Consider the following 14,425-nt stretch of genomic DNA (forward strand, 5'->3'; position numbering starts at 1 on the left):
CTCCGGGGCACGAGGCGGTACGGGAAGCCAGCAAAACGACGCCAGAAAGTTACACTACAGTCGCCGAAAACATGGGGGTAACAATCCCCTTGAGGGTTGATGGCGGGGGTCTAGGCCAGTCCAATCATCAGCCGGATATTACGCCGGAAACCCAAATGGCTCCGCAGCCGAATAAGCAACCCTCCTTGGGGGATGAAGGAGTGCCAACTCCTGTGGCGACGTTTGCTAGTCCGGAGGCGTCGAATACACTGATGGAGGCACTACAACGAGCTTCCATTGTGGAGGAGCACCGCACCCTGATGGTTGCGGTGGTTGAAAAGGTTCAGTCTGCCAAGAACGGACTGAACGTGGCCTTTGCTAGCCTGCTAACAGGCTTCGAGGTATGGAATGTAATATTTGTGACCGCTTTTCCTATGAAAAGATGCCTGTGTATAGATAGTATCCCCTGAGACTCTGATCGTCCCTTTTGTTAATCAAAAGGAGGCGGACAGAGGATCAATAACTTTTGCTGGAGCTAATGTACTTTCATATGTTGAAATGTAGGCTTCACTGCTCGCTGCGACCGCCCAGGCCGCTGAGGTATCCGAACCCCAAGCGTCAGCTGGGACTAGCTGATGAGGATCTCATCCACATCAATAAGGGTGTTGAAGAGGTGCGACGTATGTTATTAAAATGTTTCGTTCAGGCTCGTACCTTTGGAGTTAAAGCTCATGCGCTGCTATGTGCGTGATTGCAGGTAGCATAGCTACAGTTGAGGCCCTGAGGGGTTAACTTACCCAGGCCCAGGGGCAGGCAAGGGTGAACAGGGCGGCCGCTGATAAAACGGCCGAGGACTTGAAGTTCGAACAAGCTATCCGCTCCCAGTACGAGGAGCGGGTGGCTGAAGTAGAGAAAGCACTCAAAGACGCCACCGACAAGTACAAGTCCCTGGAGGAAAGAGTAAAGCCCAAGAGACCAATCTTGCTGAGGCCCTTAAAGACACTACAAAAAAATACACTTCCCTGATGATACGTGTTTGTCACAGTAGGTCGCGTTTTTTGTCATGCATGTACATCCATGACGCTTTTATGACAGAATCAAGATAGTCATACCTGTGCTGTCGTAGAAGTGTTCCATGACATTACCAAAATTATCATCATGGAACTGTCCACTTCCATGATGATAAATCGCGCGTCACAGAAGTGCTTTCATCAAGCGTGACCGGCACGTGGCATCCACCGTAACGGAACGCCGTTAAGCTATCGGGTCGGATTTTGGATCCGATAACACGTTAACAGCCCTGACCAATGGGAAATTTCCACGTGTAAAATTCTGATTGGCCGAAGGGAACACCTGTCAGCTCGTCAGTGGGCCAGATGTCGCCCGTCCATTGGAGGAGACATGCCTATGATACGTCAACACGTGGCTGGGCCCAACAGAGGCCCATATAGGTTAAAAAGGCCGGCCCAGTCAAAGGCCCGTATAACTTAATCAGGTACTAGTGGGCTAGCCCAATAACGACCTGCTTAATAAATGCCCATTTACGGCCCGAAGCCAGATCTGGCCCGTTAATTGTTCGCCCAATATTTGGGCCCATTTACGGCCCGAAGCCAGATCTGGCCCGTTAATTGTTCGCCCAATATTTGGGCCCATTTGCGGCCTGAAGCCAGATCTGGCCCGTTAATTGTTCGCTGAATATTTGGGCCCAACTACAACCCAATGACTTTCGGCCTGTTAGAGGCCTGATGTAGACATGGGCCCATTTCAGCCCGGTGTGACTTTCGGCCTACGAATGGCCCGTGCTGCCCATGGGCCATATATGGTCCGACGGGACATCGAGCCCACTAACGGCCCGTGCTAAAGGTGGCAACAGTTAAGCCCAACATGACTTTGGGCCTGTTAAAGGCCTGTCGCGTAATTCGGCATGTTGATGCATGTGCTAAGCTTTCGGCCTCTTAAAGGCCCATGATATCAGTGGGCCAACTAAGGCCCGAGATATGTTTCGGCCTGGTAACGGCCCGTGAGCTAACTGGGCCCAAAACGGCCTGGTCTACATTTCGGCCTGCTGAAGGCCCGTTGACGACTAGTGAAAATTGAGGCCCAACATGCATTTTGTCCTGCTAAAGGCCCGTGGTTTCATCTCGGCCGTAACAGGCCAGTACAATATTCAGCCTGTTAATGGCCCAACGCTACCTAGGCCAAACTAAGCGCTGGGTCGACAAAAGGCCCAACTAAAATATAGGCCGGTGTAAGTTTGGGCCTGGTGCAATGTGTGAAGGCCCCAATCATTCGGGCCCAAGAAAGACGCAGGCCGGTCCAATTGTGGCCCGCTAAAAACCTGGCCCGCTAGAGTCGAATGTTTCGGTCCGGTCGACTACATCTGATTTTTTCCAGATAGCGAATGATGGCAGTAACTAGTAGGAATTAAGAACAAACCTACTCCATACAATAAAGAAATTACGGCATAGTAACTAAGAAGAAACCTACACTATACAATAAAGGATTTAAGGTATATTACATCCACTGGGCATCGAAGTTCACCACCAGTGATCATAAAGCGCAACGAAGAAGCAGATTACAAAAACCGGGCACCATTGCAGCGTAACAAAATAATACTGAACCGAGACCACTTCCAAGACAGTTGAAGAAAGGTTAGCCTTGCGGGGGAACTGCTGCGCAAGCTGTTGAGCAAGGCTGTGAGACCGGCCTAGCATGTCGGTCATAGCTTCCAGGTGTAGCTGTTTAGTGATGAGGTTCTCATTGGTGTTCTCTGCAGTCTTTCTTAGAGATAGGACTTCAAGTCGAAGTTGAGTTGCAGAATGCCTTTCTGCTAGAACTTGGGACTGAAGAAGTCGAACTGATTCAGACAACGAATTCTGTGAGCTTGTCTGACTGTTAGTCTCAAGTAACTTGAACACTGCATCAAGACAAGACTTTGGGGTTGCCTCGCTATCTTCAAGATGTTTTGCCTTCTTTGCTGCAATATATGTTGGGTTTGTCTTACAGCCTTCAGCAGACTTGTGCATGCCATCAGGCATATCACCCTGAAACAAAGCAGAGAGATGACAGGTTTTACACGTGTATAAACAAAGATGATAACTATTCTGTCAATTCTATCCAATTTCAAATTAGAAAATAAAGAGTAAGTTCAAAATATAAATAGCATAATTTGGCATTGTTCATAATACGGGGAGCTTCACCACACTACTGGATTACCATGTCAACATAACAAGCATAGATGAAGGGCAAAGAAAATCATTGTATCTATTTTGGATAATGTGCATGGCATGTTGTTCATATCATCAGCCACATCAGTAAGATAAAACAGGAGACGACAAGGTGCAAACGTGGGCTGCTTCACCACACACTTGATTATAGATCCACAAAAACAAGCATACATATAGGGAGTATTAAGTAATGTGCATGGTATGAATAAGGAATTTGGTTTTACAAGTAAAACTTAGAACTTACGGTTCTTACGAACATGCATTTTGGTAGAATCAGCAAACTAAACAGTAGCAAATGATAGGGAGTATGAGAAAATTAAACAGCAGTTGAGGATAAACGCTTTAGAAGGACTGACTTACATTAACAGTTAACACCGGCTTTATAATGCCCTTCTCCATGTCAAGGGAAGGATAACTCAAGAATTTCAGCACATAATCTTCTTCATAAGCATTGCGTGTACTCTACATTTTGTGGAGAGTAATTATAGATATGATAATACTGGAAGGGATAGAGGATAATGAAGATAAGATGCAGATTGATGCTACATAATCAACTACCAATCCCTGGAAGTACAAGCGTTATAGGACAAAATGTACTGACAAGAGCAATGGGCTACACTTTTACACTGGCATTGTCTGTGTATTCTACTTGTTGATAAGATTAAAATATAGATCTGATCTTTTTTAGTAAATGGTGGGCGTGGGAGATAAGATGTAGAATGCTACAAAATGAACCAATCCCTCTTCCCATAATACAAGAGTGTTTTGAACACTGGTGTACTGTACAAAACGTTCTTATATTATGGGACAGAGGGAGTAGCTGTTAATGTAAGTATAGTGATAGACCACGTTTGGTCCTTACAAGAGGACTGCAGAGCTAAACCTCTTCAAAAGCATTGGGTTGATTCTAAATTTATGTAAGAGTGCATACGGATCTTATGGCAAAGTGCACAAACAATCCTACAAATTAAGTGGAGCTCATTGTGCCACGGAGTTGCATATTGAAGAAAACACCACATGACTTATTTAGTTCTCTCTCGTTTAGGTACTCAACAATATTAAATGTTGGTTAGCATGGCAAGAGGTGAAGCAAAAAGAAAACTACCTATCTAGGCAAGTTTAAATGAGGCCGGAACAACAAACAACAAGTCCGGAAAAATCCCCATGTGCAATTTAAGGATTTGGTACTGATCTTCTCTAAACACAATTTTAGAGTTGTTAAACATGCAAAGTGATGCCACCATGATAAACTAGGCAAAATTCTACCCCATTTACATATAAAGATTATTTAATTCGGAGTTACGGTTAAATAGTTATGAATTAAAGCATTTTAACATGACATAGGAGCAAATTTAAGCAAACAACATTTTAAATATTTTTAACATGGATGAAAGTTGCAAATTATTAAACTAGACAAAATTCTAAGCAACTTTCATATATAACTTGTTTTAAACCGATGCACCATTTGTGAGTTATTAAATGAATGAAGTGCAAGGGTTTTTATGTAAATTGGCGTTCACAGGGAAAATAGGAAAAACGTTCAGGAAAAAAAACATGCGTTGGGCCGAAATCTTGCTGGCCCAACAGGAACACGCGCTGGGGCTGCTCACTTTGGGCTGAGGGGAGGATGGGCCGGCTAGGCTGGCGGATCTGGGCCTCTCGCTGGAGCGAGGCCTTGGATCGGGGTCAACGCGACCGAAGCACGGGAAGCAGGGCGTGCGGCTTGAGTCGCTCGAAGCAGAGGAAACCAGCAGGTGCTGGCAGCAGGTTGACACCACGGGGCGAGGCGGCTGCAGCAGGACTTGGCGCGGGGCGACGGCTTCCTGCCGACAACGTGCGCGGGTCTGGGCGGCGCGGGGTGGCAGAGTTCCTTCGGTGAGGACTCGACGATGACGGGACAACCCGAGGCGGCGGTGCTCGCTCGAGGAGCAGAGGAGAACAGGCAACGGCGGCGACGCGATGCGGCAGGAGCTCGGGCGAGCTGAGGAGGTTGGCGGCGCCGGTCGACGGGGTCAGCAAGGAAACGGCACGGCGGCTTGAAGATGGACTTGTCGCGAGCGAGCAGGACAGCCGTAGTACTCGCCGTGAATGAAGAAGACGGGCGGCGGCGCTGCACGATCAGGCGGGAATGGGCGAGAGGAGGCAACCTCCGGCAGGATCTGAATGGTGGCACGGGGAAGCAGCGAGTTTGAGGGCCGGCGGAGCCATGGGCATCATTCGGAGGCGCTGGTGTTCCTGGAAGAGAGATCGGGGAATGAGAGAGGCGCACGAGGCGGAAGGAAAAGGAAGAAGGCGGGGCAAAGCGCTCATCTGCTGGTTCGGCCAGCCAGCGGCGGGGCTCCTATAGTTGTTTGGGTGGCCGGCAACGATGAGCTTCAACAAGAGCCGGACGCGAGGGGAGGCGCTGGTCGGGAGAGAGGTCGAGATCGAGCTCCTCTCGATCTGGAGTGGGGTGGTGGCGTGGGGGATTGGGTCGATGGGGATAACGAGGAGACCAGGGGAGGCGCTGCGGGATCCAAGGAGGATGGCAGTGCATGATGGGATGGATGGGACATGAGGCCTAAAATTTAGGGTTAGGGGGCTATATATAGAATGTAGGTAATAGAAGGGGGATTTTTGATCATCGGATTGGGATCAGACGGTCGAGAATAAATAGTTAGGGAGTCCAAAAAGGAAAAATGAGATGTTTTTTAGATGTTTGGGGATGATCCGGACACAACGGTGACGACTGCCCGGGTAGGGTCCGGGACAATTTCGGACGCGCACGTGAGGGGTCGGTTGGAACTCGTGGGCTGTGCAGAAGGGCTTGAGCTGAGAGAAAAGAAGAGAGAGAGGCCCGACGACTGTTTTCGGAGACCAAAAACGTCCGACGTTAGACCGGCTACATTGCCGCTATAGTTAACGGTTGGGCTATCAAATGGACACCGAACGCGATGAAATTTGATAGGCGGTCTATCTACACTATAATAAGACCACACGTCAACTCTCATCCCATTCCGAGAACATTTTCCGGCCACTTATAAAATAATATTTTGGACATGCCGCGGGCGCGTGCAGGTGTGTCTGGGCTCAGAACGGACAACAGAAGGAATGAGGAGACCGGGACGGATGCATGTTTTGAAAACATGATGATGCAATGCACATGATGACAAGATATGCAATGCATGACACGCAAGCAAAGACAACACCACAATAGCGAATAACTGAAAGACACCTGGCACATCGGTTTCGGGGCGTTACATCGGGCGGCTGGGGCGGCTCGGAGCTAGGGTTCCCTCGGGGCTGGGCCGGCTTATAAATCCACCTCGGGCCGGAGTCCTGGCCGGACACGGCCCGTAGGTCGGTTCGTTTTTAAAAAAAATATTAACACGCAGAAGAAAAATAAAAAGAAATACTAAACGGACTCCAAAAATTCCGAAATAAATTTTCACGGACTTCTAAAATCAAGCCGCACAAGGTGAACATTTATTTGGGACCTAAATGCAATTTTCAAAAACACACATTTCCTAAATTCAAATAAAACACCGAAAAACTCTGAAATAAAATCTTATTTGATTTTATTATTAAATCCTCAATATTTCTTTACTTTGGAAAGTCATTTTATTCCCTCTCTCATATTTTTGTAATAGAAATAATTGATGATAAAATAAATAAAATCAAATGATCCTATTCTCAAAATTTAAGAAAAACTCAAATATGAAAATAACGAAATCCCCAACTCTCTCCGTGGGTCATTGAGTTGCGTAGAATTTCTAGGAGCAACCAAATTGCAAAATAAAATATGGTATGCAATGATGATCTAATGTATAACATTCCAAATTGAAAATTTGGGATGTTACATATGTTCATAGCTGGCCTCAGAACCTTGATATTGTGATGTTGAGTGGTTATGCCACCATTTTGCAGGATGTCTCAAATCTTTTTGAGCATTTACAGCCATTATGCTGTCTGAGTCATCCCAGGTTTCTAAACAATCTGATGCACTTGCAAATCTTTCCTCTGTGTTCCCGATGTCCTTTTGGGCCAGATTAAGCACACTAATCGGTGTGTTGAGGTACTCCATTGCCTCGACGTATATGTTGAAGCTTATCATGACCCTAGGTGTCGTAGAGAACAACCCAGTAATCTAGCCATGCTTTGTATCCCCAGTGTGATGATTTTGGCCACCATTCTCGAAAGCATCTCGTGATGCCATTTAGTAGTAGGTATTCTACTCCTAGGTTCTTGACCCAAGATTCACTCTACTTACCTCATGTTGATAGTATTGCTCATACCTTTAGGATATTAGTAACCTTTGTGATAGCCTTCGAGGTCCGTGGTATCTCATTCTTCCAATACCATGAACTATCATGGCAGAAGTTCCTTTGAACCAAAAGATTACAACCAGGGTGCTCTTGAGGAGTACTCCATTCATATTGTGACTCTGCCAATCCTAGCCTTCCGCATGGGTTACCCGGAAGAAATGTTAAGCTTCGCTCGACATACTAATCTATGCGTCCACAACTCAGAAAAACATATGTTCCTTTGAGTTGTCTCTCTTTAGTTATATTCCGACCTTCATCTTTCAATTGATAGTCAAGAGTATTGGAGCATTCGTTCATCGGTGCCTATCGTTCTTGTGGTCCGACAAGCCATTCTAGTTCAGAATGACTAGGAGAAACAAACTGCAGTACCTCATCCATTTCTACGATTGGGTCAAAGCAGTGGTATTTCGCAGATCAAATGCAATCAAGCTATTGGTCTGTTCTACCCTGAAGTATTATCCACTTTATGTCAGGAATGTCATGAGAATTGCACCTTCCCTTATGAATTCTTGATGTAGTGATACTTCTCACCATCAATATTCATTCCTCGGTGTCGTGTTGTCGCAATCGGAATACCAACAAGTGAATTGTGATGTGTGAAATCAATACTCCTAGCAACTATGTTGCTTGGTAGTTAATGGGCAATAACCTCATACTTAGCGTGTTGGTTATGGAATCATGATTCTAAGATAGATTGTGCTACCTAGACCATTTTCCTGGTGTACCCTTCGACCTATGAGCTAGGATTGAATCCCTTGCTTATTTGACCATATCATCTTGCCCTGAAAAGCAAGATTGTTCTCGAGCTTAGTAACATATCGGTGGTTCGTGATTTTCTGAATATCTTCTCGGAAGTGTTACCAGGTTGTCACCTGACCGCTATGTTGAGTTCGTGATCAAGTTGGTTCCTTGTAGCCACACCTTTTCTCCAAGAATCTGTGTTGGATACCCCTGAGCTAGTTGGTTAAGCTAAACAACAACTTGGAGAGTTGGAAGATAAAAGGTTGTCTGACCTAGTTCATGTTAAGGGATATATATATATGTGTGTGTGTGTGTGTGTGTCGAAGAAGGATGATATCTTCATCAATTGGTCCTCGTGATCAGTTGTTGGATCTATTGTCTTGTCCAAACTTTGATTTGAGTGTGGGCTATCCTCAAATCAAATCAGAACCAACGATGTTCGTAATGTTGTCTTACTCGTGTTTGATACCTCGGGATACACCATTACATCCTTTGGTCTGACCAATGCTATCACTGTGTTCACCTAATTACGGAATTCCATCTATATGGCAATCTGGATGAATTGTTGTTGAGCCCATCGACAACATCCTTATCTTCTCCATGATTATGTTGAACATCCAGCTAGTGTTGGAAACTTGTGAGCAATGCTTTCGTGATCCATTCATGTAGCATATGTCCGGATGAAAGAAGTGACTTTCTTAGTTCATGTGCATTCGATGCAACTTGCCGCCGTGAATTCGAGAAAGCTTGTTTTGCTTCCTCTGGAATCATCCCATGTCATTCATGCATATGTGCGAAGTATCATGTGGTTTGGAGACTTGCAACCTTCATTCCATATGTTCCCTCGCACCCCAAGCCACTGATTGATTTGTTCAAGGAAAAGGAGTTTGTTGTGTTAATTCTAGACCATGCACAAGACTCCGATAACCTCGATGATGGTTCCCAACCTGAACTCGTTAGTGTTTTATCATAAGACTACTATGTGGTCATGCTTGTCTAGGACAGCATGTTCACATGTGTTTAGCAGAACCAGCTCATGTTTTGGAGCTTCCTATCTTAGTTCATTCCTCGAGAATCTCGCAACGCCATCCCGTCGAATTGTGTTGCAAACTTACTTTTCAGACATGCTGAGTCTGAAGTATCCTATTACCAATCGGATCTGAATCTCAGGCAGATATGATGGTTGGAACATTCCCAACAGTTAAAATCTTGTTCCCAGCTTGCACCGCCATTGTGCCAATCCCCCATGGGCTGCCCTTCTCAGTAGTTGCTGTCCAATATCATCTTCAAAAGTGGACTTACCATGGGTCCCCTCCACCTCTGATGATATGCAAATCATCCTTTGCGTTGTCTGCAACAAGGTAGTCCATTTCATCCATTCTAGTCCGGGTATGCCATCCCTTTGTACTCCGCCAAACGATTGTTGTGAATTGCCTTAGGTTGGTATAAAGAGTTTGAATGATCTCTGAATCAAAAGTAATTCTTTTTGCCACTTAAGGGAATAGCTCTACGAGCCACCTCCTCTAAGGTGCCCCGTTCGACATGAAGGGCAACTTAACTCCTCGCTACTTGAAACGCATCCACCATCTTCTTAAGCGTGGAAATGTTGCCTACCAAATCGAACCTTTGTTATCAGTTTCTCTCCATCCGTCTTGATGTGTGCATTGTGTCCCGGCTTAAGAGACGTTCCAGCGTCTCATTCCATGAGTTGATCATGTATCGCTTGATCTTTGTGAAGATCGAATTCTGTCGAGTTTCCTCTCTTCCGTCATCATAGTTGCAAGAAGATTTCAAAGCAAAGACGTCAAGATCAATTGGAGAAATGAATCAACATCTTCGAGAAGGGAAAATCGGATCATGAAGGTCGTGTTAGCTTGTGACCCCTTTATCTTCTTACCTCATGACTTGAATCTCGGGACGAGATTCTTGTTTAGTGGGGGTGAGCTGTCACAGCCCCAGTTCAGCCCTTGCTTGACTTTTCTTGCTCATCATGTCATCATGTTTAAATTTCATGAAACTTGAAATGGGGATTGTTGAAACCCTAGCACCTAATGAATTCAACTAGGTTCGATAAAAATATTTTCAACGACCCCAAATGCCCTTTAGAAAAGTTCATGATTTTTGTTAAAGGTGAAAACCTCTGCCAAAAGTCATGCACATATTTCTAGGCCATTCTGGATTTTTGAATTAAATCATATTGTATTTGAATTTGGGCATTTAAATGCTATACATATTTTTAAGTGCTCAAATAATTGTGAAATTAAATGAGGGCTGTTGGAAACAAATTCACAAGTGCCCACAATTAATTTTAGCATTTTAACAAATGGTTTAGTATTTTTACTAAATCAAAACTTACTGCAGAAAATAGAAAACAGAAAGAAATAGAGAAAACCAGAGAGAGGAGGCTTACCTGGCCTCACCTGTCGCAGCCCAGCTGGCCAGCCCACCTGGCCGGCCCAGCCCAGTGCCGCTGCCAGTCATCGCCTACCTCTGCCAGTAGGCAAAGGAGGGACACTGTGACGCCGCCGAGCTCGCCATGCCACCACCCTGCCTGCCTGCCCCTCCCCCTCGATGCTCGGACGCTCAGGACGTCGCCACGCACTCCTCCTCGACCCCCTGCACCTCTCCCCTCTCTCCCTGGATCTCTCCCTCGTCCTCCCCCGCTATGGCCGACGCGCTCGTCGCCGCCGTTCGCTGCCACACGGCCACAACCACCGCCTCGCCTGACCGAGCTGCTCCCGAGCTCCGCCGCGACGCCCTCGCCCTCCCCACTGAGCCACACTTCGCCGGAGGCCCTGCATCGCCGCCATTGGTTCGTCTTCAACCTCGGTACCCGCTGGACGCCGTTCATCGATTCGCCTCGCTCCGGTCACCCCCGAGCCCTCTGATCTGCTCCTCGACCTCCCTGTGAGCTCCGCCGCTTTTCCCCTCTTCTTTCCCACATGTTTGCACCGTCTAGGCCATAGTTCCACCATGGCCGAAGCTCACCTCCACTCGAGCTTGTCGTCGGCGTCGCTCCGGCGACCATTTGGTCATCCCGTACTACCCAACATGCTTGCTGCATCGCGTAGTGCCTCGCTAGCGCCTCAGTTCCTGTGTTTGCACGCCGCAGCCCCAACCCCGCACATGGCCGAACTCCGGCCGCCGCCTTGGAGCTCGCTGTCATTGGCTCCGGCCATGATAGACCCGGCATCCACCACCACTAGACGCGCGCCTGCAAGAGCTCTCCAACGAGCCCAAGAACAGCCTGGCCCGTGCCCTGTGGGCGTTTTCCGAGCCGCGCCACCGTCTCGGGCCTCGCCGGCGTCGAGTCGCCGGTGGGTTTGACCCCGCTGACCGTTGACCGGGTGGGCCCAGTTTGACTCCCCGGGTCACTGACGTGTGGGCCCCAGGCCACTAACCAAACTAGGATTAGTATTAGTTTAACGCTAACTAGACTTAGTTAGTTTAACTAACTGCTGACACATGGGTCCCACTGGTCAGGTTTGACCTGGACCGCGCCGGTTGACCGCTGACGTCACATCGACGTCATGCTGATGCAGTAAACTATTTCTGGAATTTAAATAAATCTAAATGATTTATTTATTTTCAGAAATTTGCCTAAACTTCAAAAATTCATAGAAAATCAACCGTAACTCCAAATGAAACAAATTATATATGAAAAATGATCAGAAAAATCCAATATATCCATCTGTACCATTCTCATGCATGACAAAGCAACTTAACCTTGCTGTTTAGATGAAAACATGATAATGCACTTTATAAATTCATAGTTTGAATTTGAATTTGAACCTTTGATGCAAATCAACTCAAACCCTTCTCTTGATAGCTGAATTAGCTCAAATCACATCATATTGCCATGTCACATTCATGCATCATATTGTCGCATTGCATTGATTGTGTTCCCCCTCTGTTGCCGGTAACCGTTCCCCCTGCGTAGATGTGGTTCCGACGATGAGTTCAATGACACCGATGAAGAGCTATAATATCTTCAGAAGTGCCAGGCAAGCAAAACCCTCTTGTTCATTCCGATACAATCCCACTCTCTTGCTCCTGCTCTCTTTTACTGCGTTAGGACAACAACGATTCAACTGTTACATGCTGCGGTAATTGAACCCCTTTTCCTCTGCATGACCTGTCATTACCACAGTAAATAGATGAAACCCACTAGCATGAGTAGGAGTTGTTTGAGCCCTGATGTGCCTACTCATTCATGCTTGTTGTCATGCCTGCTACTGCTTAGAGTTGAGTCGGGTCTGATTCATCGGGAATGAATTGGAGTGTGGTGAACATGTCCTACCGTTGAGAGCTAAGTGTGTGAACACAATTTGGTAAAGGTAGCGGTGAGAGGCCATGTACGAGTACATGGTGGGTTGTCTCATTGCAGCCGTTCTCAGGAACTGAGTTCTGTGTTTGTGATCCATGAACAGTTACTACCACACATTGGGCTCCGGGTGCTCCAATCTCTCTCGACTTATTCATCAACCTGATCTCTGTCCAGGAGTTGCAACTAGTTTCTGGTGTTTGTAGGTAGTGTTAGTAGTCTACCAAGTGGCACCCGGTATAGGTGGGCTTGGGACAGACTAGGCACCGTGGCATGGTGTACCAAGCTTAGATCCATCCGTCAAGGTGGGCTTGGGAACCCTGCACACATCGTTTGGGGCCGTGAGCGACACCCCGGCTGAATCTCCTTGCGGATGGAACCTGAATAGGCGATAAACCTCGACTAGAGACTCGCGTGGTTAGTCAGGTCGTGGCCGACTCCCTCGCCAGGCTTCCGCTTGAAGGTCACCGAGATACACGACGTGTACATGGTGGTAAGTGGCGAGAGCGTGTGTGAAGAAGTACACCCCTACAGGGTTAACATCATCTATTCGAATAGCCGTGTCCGCGGTAAAGGACTTCTGGGTTGCCTGTACAGTTCATAGACAAGTGAAAGTGGATACTTTAAAATACGCAAGATAACCGTGAGTGCTATGGATGGCCTTCTCGTAGGGAGACGGGAGCGGATCCATAGTGGAGTATGGATATGGTGAATATTTGGACTCGTGTGCGCCACCTCAAAAGAGTTACTTGTTGTCATAGTTCAGGATAGCCACCGAGTCAAAGCTGGCTTGCTGCAGTTAAACTCCACCACCCCTTTATTAATATTGATGCATATGTAGTTAGTTCTGATGTAAGTCTTGCTGGGTACATTTGTACTCACGTTTGCTTAATTTATGTTTTTGCAGAGAGACTTCAGTCTCGCTAGTAGTTCCACATGGACTTCGACGTTTAGCTTGTTATCTCGGCTACGATCTTGTACCCTTGGGAGGGTCTTGTAGATAGTCAGGCTTCCAAGCCTTCTTCATTTGTAGTTGTCTGTACTCAGACAAGTTAAGCTTCCGCATGTGCTTGTTGCTTGTATGCTCTGTATGTTGGGTCGTGAGACCCATGTTTTTAATTCTTGGCTCCTCGGAATGTAACACCCCGACACCGATGTGCCAGGTGTCCGCCAGTTATTCGTTGTTGTTGCCTTGTCATTTTCTTGCGTGTTGCATCTTGTCATGTCATCATGTGCATTGCATCATCATGTTTTCAAAACTTGCATCCGTCCTGGTCTCCTCGTTCCGTCCGTTGTCCGTTCTGAGCCCAGACACACTTGCACGCGCCCGCGGCATGTCCGAAATAGTATTTTTTAAGTGGCCGGAAAATGTTCTCGGAATGGGATGAGAGTTGACGTGTGGTTTTATTATAGTGTAGATAGACCGCCTATCAAGTTTCATCGAATTCGGAGATCGTTTGATGCCCCAACCGTTAACTATAGCGACAATATAGTCGGTCAAATCGTTGGACGTTTTTGGTCTCCGGAAACAGATGTCGGGCCCTCTCTCTCTCTTCTTCCCCTTGCAGTCTCGCCACAGCCCACCTAGTCTTTCCCCTCTTCGTTTCCGGAGTTGTTCGATACGACCGCACGGTCCGAAACCCTCTCTGCGCAGTGCATCGAACCCCTCACATGAGCGTCCAAAAGTTATCCCGGACCCGACCCGAGGTGTCGCCACCGTTGTGTCCGGATCATCCCCAAACATCTACAAAACGTCTCCGTTTTCGTAATTGAGCTTCCTAGCCTAGTTATTCGCGACCGTCCGATTACGATCGGAGGGACGAGGTAGCCCCTAAACTAAATTCATCTGT

The sequence above is a fragment of the Triticum urartu genome, chromosome 3A (assembly GCF_056163025.1).
Source record: "Triticum urartu cultivar PI428250 chromosome 3A, HENAU_Tu73, whole genome shotgun sequence".
Taxonomy (NCBI): domain Eukaryota; kingdom Viridiplantae; phylum Streptophyta; class Magnoliopsida; order Poales; family Poaceae; genus Triticum; species Triticum urartu.